This window comes from Pleurodeles waltl, chromosome 9 (assembly GCF_031143425.1).
Source record: "Pleurodeles waltl isolate 20211129_DDA chromosome 9, aPleWal1.hap1.20221129, whole genome shotgun sequence".
Taxonomy (NCBI): domain Eukaryota; kingdom Metazoa; phylum Chordata; class Amphibia; order Caudata; family Salamandridae; genus Pleurodeles; species Pleurodeles waltl.
The window spans coordinates 540,497,092-540,511,843 of NC_090448.1; the positions used below are offsets into that span (position 1 = coordinate 540,497,092).

The 14,752-nt window shown below is 50.5% G+C and overlaps 1 protein-coding gene across 1 annotated transcript in view; it reads left to right on the forward strand.

The window, feature by feature from the left end:
• The window catches only part of ARID4A (AT-rich interaction domain 4A), a 360,940-nt gene that overhangs the window by 179,801 nt on the left and 166,387 nt on the right, over positions 1-14,752 (forward strand). The window lies entirely within an intron of this gene.

The following is a 14,752-nucleotide window of genomic DNA, read 5'->3' on the forward strand; positions in this document are numbered from 1 at the left end:
AGTCTGTCAAACACGAACTCCACAGCACCATAATGGCTACACTGAAAACTGGGAAGTTTGGTATCAAACTTCTCAGCACAATAAATGCACACTGATGCCAGTGTACATTTTATTGTAAAATACACCACAGAGGGCACCTTAGAGGTGCCCCCTGAAACTTAACCGACTGTCTGTGTAGGCTGACTAGTTCCAGCAGCCTGCCACACCAGAGACATGTTGCTGGCCCCATGGGGAGAGTGCCTTTGTCACTCTGAGGTCAGTAACAAATCCTGCACTGGGTGGAGATGCTAACACCTCCCCCAGGCAGGAGCTGTAACACCTGGCGGTGAGCCTCAAAGGCTCACCCCTTTGTCACAGCCCAGCAGGGCACTCCAGCTTAGTGGAGTTGCCCGCCCCCTCCGGCCACGGCCCCCACTTTTGGCGGCAAGGCTGGAGGGAACAAAGAAAGCAACAAGGAGGAGTCACTGGCCAGTCGGGACAGCCCCTAAGGGGTCCTGAGCTGAGGTGACTCTGACTTTTAGAAATCCTCCATCTTGCAGATGGAGGATTCCCCCAATAGGGTTAGGATTGTGACCCCCTCCCCTTGGGAGGAGGCACAAAGAGGGTGTACCCACCCTCCGGGCTAGTAGCCATTGGCTACTAACCCCCCAGACCTAAACACGCCCTTAAATTTAGTATTTAAGGGCTACCCTGAACCCTAGAAAATTAGATTCCTGCAAACTACAAGAAGAAGGACTGCCTAGCTGAAAACCCCTGCAGAGGAAGACCAGAAGACAACAACTGCCTTGGCTCCAGAAACTCACCGGCCTGTCTCCTGCCTTCCAAAGATCCTGCTCCAGCGACGCCTTCCAAAGGGACCAGCGACCTCGACATCCTCTGAGGACTGCCCCTGCTTCGAAAAGACAAGAAACTCCCGAGGACAGCGGACCTGCTCCAAGAAAAGCTGCAACTTTGTTTCCAGCAGCTTTAAAGAACCCTGCAAGCTCCCCGCAAGAAGCGTGAGACTTGCAACACTGCACCCGGCGACCCCGACTCGGCTGGTGGCGATCCAACACCTCAGGAGGGACCCCAGGACTACTCTAAGACTGTGAGTACAAAAACCTGTCCCCCCTGAGCCCCCACCGCGCCGCCTGCAGAGGGAATCCCGAGGCTTCCCCTGACCGCGACTCTTTGAATCCAAAGTCCCGACACCTGGGAGAGACCCTGCACCCGCAGCCCCCAGGACCGGAAGGACCGGACTTTCACTGGAGGAGTGACCCCCAGGAGTCCCTCTCCCGTGACCAAGTGGAGGTTTCCCCGAGGAACCCCCCCCTTGCCTGCCTGCAGCGCTAAAGAGATCCCTAGATCTCCCATTGACTTCCATTACAAACCCGACGCTTGTTTCTACACTGCACCCGGCCGCCCCCGCGCTGCTGAGGGTGAAATTTCTGTGTGGGCTTGTGTCCCCCCCGGTGCCCTACAAAACCCCCCTGTTCTGCCCTCCGAAGACGCGGGTACTTACCTGCAAGCAGACCGGAACCGGGGCACCCCCTTCTCTCCATTCTAGCCTATGTGTTTTGGGCACCACTTTGAACTCTGCACCTGACCGGCCCTGAGCTGCTGGTGTGGTGACTTTGGGGTTGCTCTGAACCCCCAACGGTGGGCTACCTTGGACCAAGAACTAAGCCCTGTAAGTGTCTTACTTACCTGGTTAACCTAACAAATACTTACCTCCCCTAGGAACTGTGAAAATTGCACTAAGTGTCCACTTTTAAAACAGCTATTTGTGAATAACTTGAAAAGTATACATGCAATTTTGATGATTTGAAGTTCCTAAAGTACTTACCTGCAATACCTTTCGAATGAGATATTACATGTAGAATTTTAACCTGTGGTTCTTAAAATAAACTAAGAAAAGATATTTTTCTATTACAAAACCTATTGGCTGGATTTGTCTCTGAGTGTGTGTACCTCATTTATTGTCTATGTGTATGTACAACAAATGCTTAACACTACTCCTTGGATAAGCCTACTGCTCGACCACACTACCACAAAATAGAGCATTAGTATTATCTCTTTTTACCACTATTTTACCTCTAAGGGGAACCCTTGGACTCTGTGCATGCTATTCCTTACTTTGAAATAGCACATACAGAGCCAACTTCCTACATTGGTGGATCAGCGGTGGGGTACAAGACTTTGCATTTGCTGGACTACTCAGCCAATACCTGATCACACGACAAATTCCAAAATTGTCATTAGAAATTGATTTTTGCAATTTGAAAAGTTTTCTAAATTCTTAAAAGACCTGCTAGGGCCTTGTGTTAGATCCTGTTTAGCATTTCTTTTAGAGTTTAAAAGTTTGTAAAAGTTTGAATTAGATTCTAGAACCAGTTGTAGATTCTTAAAAAGTATTCCAACTTTTAGAAGCAAAATGTCTAGCACAGATGTGACTGTGGTGGAACTCGACACCACACCTTACCTCCATCTTAAGATGAGGGAGCTAAGGTCACTCTGTAAACTAAAGAAAATAACAATGGGCCCCAAACCTACCAAAATACAGCTCCAGGAGCTTTTGGCAGAGTTTGAAAAGGCCAACCCCTCTGAAGGTGGCAACTCAGAGGAAGAGGATAGTGACTTGGAGGAAAATTCCCCCCTACCAATCCTATCTAGGGAGAACAGGGTCCCTCAAACCCTGACTCCAAAAATAATAGTCAGAGATGCTGGTTCCCTCACAGGAGAGACCAACACCTCTGAAATCACTGAGGATAGCCCCAGTGAAGAGGACATCCAGTTAGCCAGGATGGCCAAAAGATTGGCTTTGGAAAGACAGATCCTAGCCATAGAGAGGGAAAGACAAGAAATGGGCCTAGGACCCATCAATGGTGGCAGCAACATAAATAGGGTCAGAGATTCTCCTGACATGTTGAAAATCCCTAAAGGGATTGTAACTAAATATGAAGATGGTGATGACATCACCAAATGGTTCACAGCTTTTGAGAGGGCTTGTGTAACCAGAAAAGTGAACAGATCTCACTGGGGTGCTCTCCTTTGGGAAATGTTCACAGGAAAGTGTAGGGATAGACTCCTCACACTCTCTGGACAAGATGCAGAATCTTATGACCTCATGAAGGGTACCCTGATTGAGGGCTTTGGATTCTCCACTGAGGAGTATAGGATTAGATTCAGGGGGGCTCAAAAATCCTCGAGCCAGACCTGGGTTGACTTTGTAGACTACTCAGTGAAAACACTAGATGGTTGGATTCAAGGCAGTGGTGTAAGTAATTATGATGGGCTGTACAATTTATTTGTGAAAGAACACCTATTGAGTAATTGTTTCAATGATAAACTGCATCAGCATCTGGTAGACCTAGGACCAATTTCTCCCCAAGAATTGGGAAAGAAGGCGGACCATTGGGTCAAGACAAGGGTGTCCAAGACTTCAACAGGGGGTGACCAAAAGAAAGGGGTCACAAAGACTCCCCAGGGGAAGGGTGATGAGACAAGCAAAACTAAAAATAGTAAAGAGTCTTCTACAGGCCCCCAAAAACCTGCACAGGAGGGTGGGCCCAGAGCCTCTTCACAAAACAATGGGTACAAGGGTAAAAACTTTGATCCCAAAAAGGCCTGGTGTCATAGCTGTAAACAGCATGGACACCAAACTGGAGACAAGGCCTGTCCCAAGAAAGGTTCCACTCCAAACTCCCATCCAGGTAACACTGGTATGGCTAGTCTCCAAGTGGGATCAACAGTGTGCCCAGAGCAAATCAGGGTCCACACTGAAGCTACTCTAGTTTCTGAGGGTGGGGTGGATTTAGCCACACTAGCTGTCTGGCCGCCTAACATGCAAAAATACAGACAGCAACTCTTAATTAATGGGACTAGAATAGAGGGCCTGAGGGATACAGGTGCCAGTGTCACCATGGTGACAGAGAAACTGGTTTCCCCTGGCCAATACCTGACTGGAAAAACTTACACAGTCACCAACGCTGACAATCAGAAAAAAGTACATCCCATGGCAATGGTTACTTTAGAATGGGGAGGGGTCAATGGCCTGAAACAGGTGGTGGTCTCCTCAAATATCCCAGTGGACTGTCTGCTTGGAAATGACCTGGAGTCCTCAGCATGGGCTGAGGTAGAACTAAAAACCCATGCAGCAATGCTGGGTATCCCTGAACTGGTGTGTGTGAAAACAAGAGCACAATGCAAGGCACAGGGTGAACAAGTAGAGCTGGAGTCTGGAAGAATGGCCCAGCCTACCAAGAGAACAGGAAAGTCAGTTGGGAAACCAACTGCAACACAGCAAAAGAAAGGGAACCTCTCTTCTCAGGAAGAAGTTCTGCCCTCTGAGGGAACTGAGCCTTTGGAGCTTGAACCTTATCAGGTTGAGCTCTTAGGCCCAGGGGGACCCTCAAGGGAGGAGCTGTGTAAGGGACAAGAAACCTGTCCCTCTCTTGAAGGCCTTAGGCAGCAAGCTGCTGAAGAGTCCAAAGGCAAGAAAAATGGAACACATAGGGTCTATTGGGAAGATGGACTCCTGTACACTGAGGCCAGAGACCCCAAACCTGGTGCCACTAGGAGAGTGGTAGTGCCTCAGCTGTTCAGAGAGTTCATCCTAACATTGGCCCATGACATTCCCCTTGCTGGACATTTGGGACAAACCAAGACGTGGGAGAGGTTAGTCAACCACTTCTACTGGCCCAATATGTCCAACATGGTTAAGGAGTTTTGCCTCTCCTGCCCCACCTGTCAAGCCAGTGGTAAGACAGGTGGGCATCCAAAGGCCCCCCTCATTCCACTTCCAGTGGTGGGGGTTCCCTTTGAAAGAGTGGGTGTGGACATAGTTGGTCCACTAGAACCTCCCACAGCCTCAGGAAATATGTATATCCTGGTAGTAGTGGATCATGCTACCAGGTATCCTGAAGCTATTCCCCTTAGGTCGACTACTGCCCCTGCAGTAGCCAAGGCCCTCATTGGTATCTTTACCAGAGTGGGTTTCCCTAAGGAGGTGGTGTCTGACAGAGGTACCAACTTCATGTCAGCATACCTGAAACATATGTGGAATGAGTGTGGAGTGACTTATAAATTCACTACACCTTACCATCCACAAACTAATGGCTTAGTTGAGAGATTCAACAAGACATTAAAGGGCATGATCATGGGGCTCCCAGAAAAGCTCAAAAGGAGATGGGATGTCCTCTTGCCATGTCTGCTTTTCGCTTACAGAGAGGTGCCACAGAAGGGAGTAGGATTCTCACCCTTTGAACTTCTGTTTGGTCATCCTGTAAGGGGACCACTTGCTCTTGTTAAAGAAGGCTGGGAGAGACCTCTTCATGAGCCTAAACAAGACATAGTGGACTATGTACTTGGCCTTCGCTCTAGAATGGCAGAGTACATGGAAAAGGCAACCAAAAACCTTGAGGCCAGCCAACAGCTCCAGACGTTTTGGTATGACCAAAAGGCTGCACTGGTTGAGTTCCAACCAGGGCAGAAAGTCTGGGTTCTGGAGCCTGTGGCTCCCAGGGCACTCCAGGACAAATGGAGTGGCCCTTACCCAGTGCTAGAAAGGAAGAGTCAGGTCACCTACCTGGTGGACCTGGGCACAAGCAGGAGCCCCAAGAGGGTGATCCATGTGAACCGCCTTAAGCTCTTCCATGACAGGGCTGATGTGAATCTGTTGATGGTAACAGATGAGGATCAGGAGGCAGAGAGTGAACCTCTCCCTGATCTTCTGTCATCAGACCCAAAAGATGGCACAGTAGATGGAGTGATCTACTCAGACACCCTCTCTGGCCAACAGCAAGCTGATTGTAGGAGAGTCCTACAACAGTTTCCTGAACTCTTCTCCTTAACCCCTGGTCAGACACACCTGTGTACCCATGATGTGGACACAGGAGACAGCATGCCTGTCAAAAACAAAATCTTTAGACAGTCTGACCATGTTAAGGAAAGCATCAAGGTGGAAGTCCACAAGATGCTGGAATTGGGAGTAATTGAGCGCTCTGACCGCCCCTGGGCTAGCCCAGTGGTCTTAGTCCCCAAACCTCACACCAAAGATGGAAAGAAAGAGATGAGGTTTTGTGTGGACTACAGAGGGCTCAATTCTGTCACCAAGACAGATGCTCATCCAATTCCAAGAGCTGATGAGCTCATAGATAAATTAGGTGCTGCCAAATTCTTAAGTACCTTTGACTTGACAGCAGGGTACTGGCAAATAAAAATGGCACCTGGAGCAAAAGAGAAAACAGCATTCTCCACACCTGATGGGCATTATCAGTTTACTGTTATGCCCTTTGGTTTAAAGAATGCCCCTGCCACCTTCCAAAGGTTGGTGAATCAAGTCCTTGCTGGCTTGGAGTCCTTTAGCACAGCTTATCTTGATGATATTGCTGTCTTTAGCTCCACCTGGCAGGATCACCTGGTCCACCTGAAGAAGGTTTTGAAGGCTCTGCAATCTGCAGGCCTCTCTATCAAGGCATCCAAATGCCAGATAGGGCAGGGAACTGTGGTTTACTTGGGCCACCTTGTAGGTGGAGGCCAAGTTCAGCCACTCCAACCCAAGATCCAGACTATTCTGGACTGGGTAGCTCCAAAAACCCAGACTCAAGTCAGGGCATTCCTTGGCTTGACTGGGTATTACAGGAGGTTTGTGAAGGGATATGGATCCATTGTGACAGCCCTCACTGAACTCCCCTCCAAGAAAATGCCCAAGAAAGTGAACTGGACTGTGGAATGCCAACAGGCCTTTGACACCCTGAAACAAGCAATGTGCTCAGCACCAGTTCTAAAAGCTCCAGATTATTCTAAGCAGTTCATTGTGCAGACTGATGCCTCTGAACATGGGATAGGGGCAGTTTTGTCCCAAACAAATGATGATGGCCTTGACCAGCCTGTTGCTTTCATTAGCAGGAGGTTACTCCCCAGGGAGCAGCGTTGGAGTGCCATTGAGAGGGAGGCCTTTGCTGTGGTTTGGTCCCTGAAGAAGCTGAGACCATACCTCTTTGGGACTCACTTCCTAGTTCAAACTGACCACAGACCTCTCAAATGGCTGATGCAAATGAAAGGTGAAAATCCTAAACTGTTGAGGTGGTCCATCTCCCTACAGGGAATGGACTTTATAGTGGAACACAGACCTGGGACTGCCCATGCCAATACAGATGGCCTTTCCAGGTTCTTCCACTTAGAAAATGAAGACTCTCTTGGGAAAGGTTAGTCTCATCCTCTTTCGTTTGGGGGGGGGTTGTGTAAGGAAATGCCTCCTTGGCATGGTTGCCCCCTGACTTTTTGCCTTTGCTGATGCTATGTTTACAATTGAAAGTGTGCTGAGGCCTGCTAACCAGGCCCCAGCACCAGTGTTCTTTCCCTAACCTGTAATTTTGTATCCACAATTGGCAGACCCTGGCATCCAGATAAGTCCCTTGTAACTGGTACTTCTAGTACCAAGGGCCCTGATGCCAAGGAAGGTCTCTAAGGGCTGCAGCATGTCTTATGCCACCCTGGAGACCTCTCACTCAGCACAGACACACTGCTTGCCAGCTTGTGTGTGCTAGTGAGGACAAAACGAGTAAGTCGACATGGCACTCCCCTCAGGGTGCCATGCCAGCCTCTCACTGCCTATGCAGTATAGGTAAGACACCCCTCTAGCAGGCCTTACAGCCCTAAGGCAGGGTGCACTATACCATAGGTGAGGGTACCAGTGCATGAGCATGGTACCCCTACAGTGTCTAAACAAAACCTTAGACATTGTAAGTGCAGGGTAGCCATAAGAGTATATGGTCTGGGAGTCTGTCAAACACGAACTCCACAGCACCATAATGGCTACACTGAAAACTGGGAAGTTTGGTATCAAACTTCTCAGCACAATAAATGCACACTGATGCCAGTGTACATTTTATTGTAAAATACACCACAGAGGGCACCTTAGAGGTGCCTCCTGAAACTTAACCGACTGTCTGTGTAGGCTGACTAGTTCCAGCAGCCTGCCACACCAGAGACATGTTGCTGGCCCCATGGGGAGAGTGCCTTTGTCACTCTGAGGTCAGTAACAAAGCCTGCACTGGGTGGAGATGCTAACACCTCCCCCAGGCAGGAGCTGTAACACCTGGCGGTGAGCCTCAAAGGCTCACCCCTTTGTCACAGCCCAGCAGGGCACTCCAGCTTAGTGGAGTTGCCCGCCCCCTCCGGCCACGGCCCCCACTTTTGGCGGCAAGGCTGGAGGGAACAAAGAAAGCAACAAGGAGGAGTCACTGGCCAGTCGGGACAGCCCCTAAGGGGTCCTGAGCTGAGGTGACTCTGACTTTTAGAAATCCTCCATCTTGCAGATGGAGGATTCCCCCAATAGGGTTAGGATTGTGACCCCCTCCCCTTGGGAGGAGGCACAAAGAGGGTGTTCCCACCCTCCGGGCTAGTAGCCATTGGCTACTAACCCCCCAGACCTAAACACGCCCTTAAATTTAGTATTTAAGGGCTACCCTGAACCCTAGAAAATTAGATTCCTGCAAACTACAAGAAGAAGGACTGCCTAGCTGAAAACCCCTGCAGAGGAAGACCAGAAGACAACAACTGCCTTGGCTCCAGAAACTCACCGGCCTGTCTCCTGCCTTCCAAAGATCCTGCTCCAGCGACGCCTTCCAAAGGGACCAGCGACCTCGACATCCTCTGAGGACTGCCCCTGCTTCGAAAAGACAAGAAACTCCCGAGGACAGCGGACCTGCTCCAAGAAAAGCTGCAACTTTGTTTCCAGCAGCTTTAAAGAACCCTGCAAGCTCCCCGCAAGAAGCGTGAGACTTGCAACACTGCACCCGGCGACCCCGACTCGGCTGGTGGCGATCCAACACCTCAGGAGGGACCCCAGGACTACTCTAAGACTGTGAGTACAAAAACCTGTCCCCCCTGAGCCCCCACCGCGCCGCCTGCAGAGGGAATCCCGAGGCTTCCCCTGACCGCGACTCTTTGAATCCAAAGTCCCGACACCTGGGAGAGACCCTGCACCCGCAGCCCCCAGGACCGGAAGGACCGGACTTTCACTGGAGGAGTGACCCCCAGGAGTCCCTCTCCCGTGACCAAGTGGAGGTTTCCCCGAGGAACCCCCCCCTTGCCTGCCTGCAGCGCTAAAGAGATCCCTAGATCTCCCATTGACTTCCATTACAAACCCGACGCTTGTTTCTACACTGCACCCGGCCGCCCCCGCGCTGCTGAGGGTGAAATTTCTGTGTGGGCTTGTGTCCCCCCCGGTGCCCTACAAAACCCCCCTGTTCTGCCCTCCGAAGACGCGGGTACTTACCTGCAAGCAGACCGGAACCGGGGCACCCCCTTCTCTCCATTCTAGCCTATGTGTTTTGGGCACCACTTTGAACTCTGCACCTGACCGGCCCTGAGCTGCTGGTGTGGTGACTTTGGGGTTGCTCTGAACCCCCAACGGTGGGCTACCTTGGACCAAGAACTAAGCCCTGTAAGTGTCTTACTTACCTGGTTAACCTAACAAATACTTACCTCCCCTAGGAACTGTGAAAATTGCACTAAGTGTCTGTAGGAAGTTGGCTCTGTATGTGCTATTTCAAAGTAAGGAATAGCATGCACAGAGTCCAAGGGTTCCCCTTAGAGGTAAAATAGTGGTAAAAATAGATAATACTAATGCTCTATTTTGTGGTAGTGTGGTCGAGCAGTAGGCTTATCCAAGGAGTAGTGTTAAGCATTTGTTGTACATACACATAGACAATAAATGAGGTACACACACTCAGAGACAAATCCAGCCAATAGGTTTTTATATAGAAAAATATCTTTTCTTAGTTTATTTTAAGAACCACAGGTTCAAATTCTACATGTAATAGCTCATTCGAAAGGTATTGCAGGTAAGTACTTTAGGAACTTCAAATCATAAAAATTGCATGTATACTTTTCAAGTTATTGACAAATAGCTGTTTTAAAAGTGGACACTTAGTGCAATTTTCACAGTTCCTAGGGGAGGTAAGTTTTGATTAGTTTTACCAGGTAAGTAAGACACTTACAGGGTTCAGTTCTTGGTCCAAGGTAGCCCACCGTTGGGGGTTCAGGGCAACCCCAAAGTCACCACACCAGCAGCTCAGGGCCGGTCAGGTGCAGAGTGCAAAGTGGTGCCCAAAACACATAGGCTAGAATGGAGAGAAGGGGGTGCCCCGGTTCCGGTCTGCTTGCAGGTAAGTACCCGCGTCTTCGGAGGGCAGACCAGGGGGGTTTTGTAGGGCACCGGGGGGGACACAAGTCCACACAGAAATTTCACCCTCAGCGGCGCGGGGGCGGCCGGGTGCAGTGTAGAAACAAGCGTCGGGTTTGTAATGGAAGTCAATGGGAGATCTAGGGATCTCTTCAGCGCTGCAGGCAGGCAAGGGGGGGGTTCCTCGGGGAAACCTCCACTTGGTCAAGGGAGAGGGACTCCTGGGGGTCACTCCTCCAGTGAAAGTCCGGTCCTTCAGGTCCTGGGGGCTGCGGGTGCAGGGTCTCTCCCAGGTGTCGGGACTTTGGATTCAAGGAGTCGCGGTCAGGGGAAGCCTCGGGATTCCCTCTGCAGGCGGCGCTGTGGGGGCTCAGGGGGGACAGGTTTTGGTACTCACAGTATCCGAGTAGTCCTGGGGTCCCTCCTGAGGCGTCGGATCTCCACCAGCCGAGTCGGGGTCGCCGGGTGCAGTGTTGCAAGTCTCACGCTTCTTGCGGGGAGCTTGCAGGGTTCTTTAAAGCTGCTGGAAACAAAGTTGCAGCTTTTCTTGGAGCAGGTCCGCTGTCCTCGGGAGTTTCTTGTCTTTTCGAAGCAGGGGCAGTCCTCAGAGGATGTCGAGGTCGCTGGTCCCTTCGGAAGGCGTCGCTGGAGCAGGATCTTTGGAAGGCAGGAGACAGGCCGGTGAGTTTCTGGAGCCAAGGCAGTTGTCGTCTTCTGGTCTTCCTCTGCAGGGGTTTTTCAGCTAGGCAGTCCTTCTTCTTGTAGTTGCAGGAATCTAATTTTCTAGGGTTCAGGGTAGCCCTTAAATACTAAATTTAAGGGCGTGTTTAGGTCTGGGGGGTTAGTAGCCAATGGCTACTAGCCCTGAGGGTGGGTACACCCTCTTTGTGCCTCCTCCCAAGGGGAGGGGGGTCACAATCCTAACCCTATTGGGGGAATCCTCCATCTGCAAGATGGAGGATTTCTAAAAGTTAGAGTCACTTCAGCTCAGGACACCTTAGGGGCTGTCCTGACTGGCCAGTGACTCCTCCTTGTTGCTTTCTTTGTTCCCTCCAGCCTTGCCGCCAAAAGTGGGGGCCGTGGCCGGAGGGGGCGGGCAACTCCACTAAGCTGGAGTGCCCTGCTGGGCTGTGACAAAGGGGTGAGCCTTTGAGGCTCACCGCCAGGTGTCACAGCTCCTGCCTGGGGGAGGTGTTAGCATCTCCACCCAGTGCAGGCTTTGTTACTGGCCTCAGAGTGACAAAGGCACTCTCCCCATGGGGCCAGCAACATGTCTCTAGTGTGGCAGGCTGCTGAAACCAGTCAGCCTACACAGATAGTTGGTTAAGTTTCAGGGGGCACCTCTAAGGTGCCCTCTGTGGTGTATTTTACAATAAAATGTACACTGGCATCAGTGTGCATTTATTGTGCTGAGAAGTTTGATACCAAACTTCCCAGTTTTCAGTGTAGCCACTATGGTGCTGTGGAGTTCGTGTGTGACAGACTCCCAGACCATATACTCTCATGGCTACCCTGCACTTACAATGCCTAAGGTTTTGTTTAGACACTGTAGGGGTACCATGCTCATGCACTGGTACCCTCACCTATGGTATAGTGCACCCTGCCTTAGGGCTGTAAGGCCTGCTAGAGGGGTGTCTTACCTATACTGCATAGGCAGTGAGAGGCTGGCAGGGCACCCTGAGGGGAGTGCCATGTCGACTTACTCGTTTTGTCCTCACTAGCACACACAAGCTGGTAAGCAGTGTGTCTGTGCTGAGTGAGAGGTCTCCAGGGTGGCATAAGACATGCTGCAGCCCTTAGAGACCTTCCTTGGCATCAGGGCCCTTGGTACTAGAGGTACCAGTTACAAGGGACTTATCTGGATGCCAGGGTCTGCCAATTGTGGATACAAAAGTACAGGTTAGGGAAAGAACACTGGTGCTGGGGCCTGGTTAGCAGGCCTCCGCACACTTTCAATTGTAAACATAGCATCAGCAAAGGCAAAAAGTCAGGGGGCAACCATGCCAAGGAGGCATTTCCTTACACAACCCCCCCCCAAACGAAAGAGGATGAGACTAACCTTTCCCAAGAGAGTCTTCATTTTCTAAGTGGAAGAACCTGGAAAGGCCATCTGCATTGGCATGGGCAGTCCCAGGTCTGTGTTCCACTATAAAGTCCATTCCCTGTAGGGAGATGGACCACCTCAACAGTTTAGGATTTTCACCTTTCATTTGCATCAGCCATTTGAGAGGTCTGTGGTCAGTTTGAACTAGGAAGTGAGTCCCAAAGAGGTATGGTCTCAGCTTCTTCAGGGACCAGACCACAGCAAAGGCCTCCCTCTCAATGGCACTCCAACGCTGCTCCCTGGGGAGTAACCTCCTGCTAATGAAAGCAACAGGCTGGTCAAGGCCATCATCATTTGTTTGGGACAAAACTGCCCCTATCCCATGTTCAGAGGCATCAGTCTGCACAATGAACTGCTTAGAATAATCTGGAGCTTTGAGAACTGGTGCTGAGCACATTGCCTGTTTCAGGGTGTCAAAGGCCTGTTGGCAGTCCACAGTCCAGTTCACTTTCTTGGGCATTTTCTTGGAGGTGAGCTCAGTGAGGGCTGTCACAATGGATCCATATCCCTTCACAAACCTCCTGTAGTACCCAGTCAAGCCAAGGAATGCCCTGACTTGAGTCTGGGTTTTTGGAGCTACCCAGTCCAGAATAGTCTGGATCTTGGGTTGGAGTGGCTGAACTTGGCCTCCACCTACAAGGTGTCCCAAGTAAACCACAGTTCCCTGCCCTATCTGGCATTTGGATGCCTTGATAGAGAGGCCTGCAGATTGCAGAGCCTTCAAAACCTTCCTCAGGTGGACCAGGTGATCCTGCCAGGTGGAGCTAAAGACAGCAATATCATCAAGATAAGCTGTGCTAAAGGACTCCAAGCCAGCAAGGACTTGATTCACCAACCTTTGGAAGGTGGCAGGGGCATTCTTTAAACCAAAGGGCATAACAGTAAACTGATAATGCCCATCAGGTGTGGAGAATGCTGTCTTTTCTTTTGCTCCAGGTGCCATTTTTATTTGCCAGTACCCTGCTGTCAAGTCAAAGGTACTTAGAAATTTGGCAGCACCTAATTTATCAATGAGCTCATCAGCTCTTGGAATTGGATGAGCATCTGTCTTGGTGACAGAATTGAGCCCTCTGTAGTCCACACAAAACCTCATCTCTTTCTTTCCATCTGTGGTGTGAGGTTTGGGGACTAAGACCACTGGGCTAGCCCAGGGGCTGTCAGAGCGCTCAATGACTCCCAATTCCAGCATCTTGTGGACTTCCACCTTGATGCTTTCCTTAACATGGTCAGATTGTCTAAAGATTTTGTTCTTGACAGGCATGCTGTCTCCTGTGTCCACATCATGGGTACACAGGTGTGTCTGACCAGGGGTTAAGGAGAAGAGTTCAGGAAACTGTTGTAGGACTCTCCTACAATCAGCTTGCTGTTGGCCAGAGAGGGTGTCTGAGTAGATCACTCCATCTACTGTACCATCTTTTGGGTCTGATGACAGAAGATCAGGGAGAGGTTCACTCTCTGCCTCCTGATCCTCATCTGTTACCATCAACAGATTGACATCAGCCCTGTCGTGGAAGAGCTTAAGGCGGTTTACATGGATCACCCTTTTGGGGCTCCTGCTTGTGCCCAGGTCCACCAAGTAGGTGACCTGACTCTTCCTCTCTAGTACTGGGTAAGGGCCACTCCATTTGTCCTGGAGTGCCCTGGGAGCCACAGGCTCCAGAACCCAGACTTTCTGCCCTGGTTGGAACTCAACCAGTGCAGCCTTTTGGTCATACCAAAACTTCTGGAGCTGTTGGCTGGCCTCAAGGTTTTTGGTTGCCTTTTCCATGTACTCTGCCATTCTAGAGCGAAGGCCAAGTACATAGTCCACTATGTCCTGTTTAGGCTCATGGAGAGGTCTCTCCCAGCCTTCTTTAACAAGGGCAAGTGGTCCCCTTACAGGATGACCAAACAGAAGTTCAAAGGGTGAGAACCCTACTCCCTTCTGTGGTACCTCCCTGTAAGCGAAAAGCAGACATGGCAGGAGGACATCCCATCTCCTTTTGAGTTTTTCTGGGAGCCCCATGATCATGCCTTTTAATGTCTTGTTGAATCTCTCAACTAAGCCATTAGTTTGTGGATGGTAAGGTGTAGTGAATTTATAAGTCACTCCACACTCATTCCACATGTGCTTTAGGTATGCTGACATGAAGTTGGTACCTCTGTCAGACACCACCTCCTTAGGGAAACCCACCCTGGTAAAGATACCAATGAGGGCCTTGGCTACTGCAGGGGCAGTAGTCGACCTAAGGGGAATAGCTTCAGGGTACCTGGTAGCATGATCCACTACTACCAGGATATACATATTTCCTGAGGCTGTGGGAGGTTCCAGTGGACCAACTATGTCCACACCCACTCTTTCAAAGGGCACCCCCACCACTGGAAGTGGAATGAGGGGGGCCTTTGGGTGCCCACCTGTCTTACCACTGGCTTGACAGGTGGGGCAGGAGAGGCAAAACTCCTTAACCATGTTGGACATATTGGGCCAGTAGAAGTGG